The sequence below is a fragment of the Muscardinus avellanarius genome (genome assembly GCF_963383645.1).
Source record: "Muscardinus avellanarius genome assembly, chromosome: 12".
In the NCBI taxonomy this organism is placed as follows: domain Eukaryota; kingdom Metazoa; phylum Chordata; class Mammalia; order Rodentia; family Gliridae; genus Muscardinus; species Muscardinus avellanarius.
In genome coordinates this window covers 26840900-26842729 of record NC_137798.1, presented here as the reverse complement: position 1 = coordinate 26842729, position 1830 = coordinate 26840900, and the positions used below count along the sequence as shown (strand labels likewise).

At 49.7% G+C, this 1830-nt stretch overlaps 1 pseudogene across 1 annotated transcript; it reads left to right on the top strand.

Moving 5' to 3' along the window:
- The first annotated feature begins 263 nt into the window (after positions 1 to 263).
- On the top strand, positions 264 to 1619 carry LOC308270755 (RUN domain-containing protein 3B-like; annotated as a pseudogene). Its single transcript has one exon. The product of its transcript is annotated as an RUN domain-containing protein 3B-like (transcript).
- Positions 1620 to 1830: the final 211 nt, after the last annotated feature.

Sequence of the window (1830 nt, the reverse complement as noted above, 5' to 3'; positions counted from 1 at the left end):
CGCGGGGCGCGCCCACGCCGTCCCGTGCGCGTCGCTGGGCGGCCGGCGGCGCGCGCGCGGGCGGGCGGAGGTGGTCGGCCCGGCGGAGCGCGGGTGCGTAGCCGGAGCCCCGCGCCGAGCGCGAGCCCCGGGTCCTCAGGTGCCGGCCGCCCGCCGCCCTCCGCGCCGCGCCCCCACGGCCGCGCACCGAGCGGGGGCCCCGGGAACAGGTGTGCGGCGCGTGCGGAGTCGCCCCACACAAAGGGGCGCGCGGCGAGCCCGCCATGGCCTCCCGCAGCCTGGGGGGCCTCGGCGGGAGTCGCGGCGGCGGCGGCAAGAAGAGCCTGAGCGCCCGCAACGCCGCGGTGGAGAGGAGGAACCTGATCACCGTGTGCAGGTTTTCTGTGAAGACTCTGATTGATCGATCTTGCTTTGAGACAATTGATGATTCTTCTCCTCAGTTTAATAATTTTGCATCTATTTTGGAACAGATTCTAAGTCACCGACTAAAAGGTCAAGTAACCTGGTTTGGTTATGAAAGTCCTCGTAGCTTCTGGGACTATATCCGAGTGGCTTGCCGAAAAGTTTCACAGAATTGTATCTGCAGCATTGAAAATATGGAAAATATCAGTTCCTCTAGAGCTAAGGGTAGAGCCTGGATCAGAGTAGCACTCATGGAGAAACATTTATCTGAATACATCTCTACAGCTCTGAGAGACTTCAAAACCACCATGAAGATGAAGATGGGGCTATTGTCTTGGGTGAGGAAGCAAACATGCTTGCTGGCATGCTGCTTGGACTCAATGCGATTGATTTCAGCTTCTGCCTAAAGGGACAGGGATTGGATGGCAGCGTTCCTGCTGTAATAGACTATACACCATATATGAAGTTCATACAAAGCTCTGATAGCATCAGCAGTGATGAGGAAGAGCTCAGGACTTTGGGAAGCAGTGATAGTTCTGGAAGCAGCACTCCAGAAACGGTGGGACCTCCCTTTGTCATGGATGAGAACATCTGGTTCAACAAGTGTTAAGAGAGTGAGACAAAAGTACCAGCTTGCCCTGGAACAGAAGGGTTATCTTGAAGAACTCTTACGACTTCGAGAGAACCAACTGTCTGAATCTGTCTCCCAGAATAAGATACTGCTTCAGAGGATTGAAGATTCTGAGCTGGCCCATAAATTGGAGAAGGAACAATTAGGATATATAATTGTGGAACTTCAAGATCAGCTGACTGTGCTAAAGAATAATGATTTAAGATCAAGACAAGAGTTAACTGCCCACCTCACCAACCAGTGGCCTTCCCCAGGAGCTCTGGATGTCAATGCTGTTGCCTTGGATACGTTGCTTTACCGAAAACACAATAAACAGTGGTATGAGAAAAGTTATCAAAGTCTTGACCAGTTATCAGCAGAAGTTAGCCTTTCTCAGACTTCTTTAGATCCAGGCCATTCACAAGAAGGAGATGGAAAACAAGACTCATTAATCAATGAAGGTAAAGAAGATACTCCATCATTACTTGGTTTGTGTGGGTCCCTAACGTCAGTAGCAAGCTACAAGTCTTTAACAAGCCTAAAATCCAATGACTGCCTTGCAAGTCCCACAGCAGAGATGACGAGTCCAGGCCTAACTCCTTCCTGAAAACTTCATGTAAAAGCCAAAAGTTTCTATATAATAAATGTTCAGTTTACATAAGTGTGACTGCTGGGGAGACCTTTGAAATTTTATATTGTTCTGGTACATGTCTGGAATTCTGCTGCTTAGAGAGGTCAGTACTCCATGTAAACTTATAAGGGAAAAACAGTGGTCCTGACATTTTTATTTTTTAAAATTTTGTCTTTGTCATTGCAGA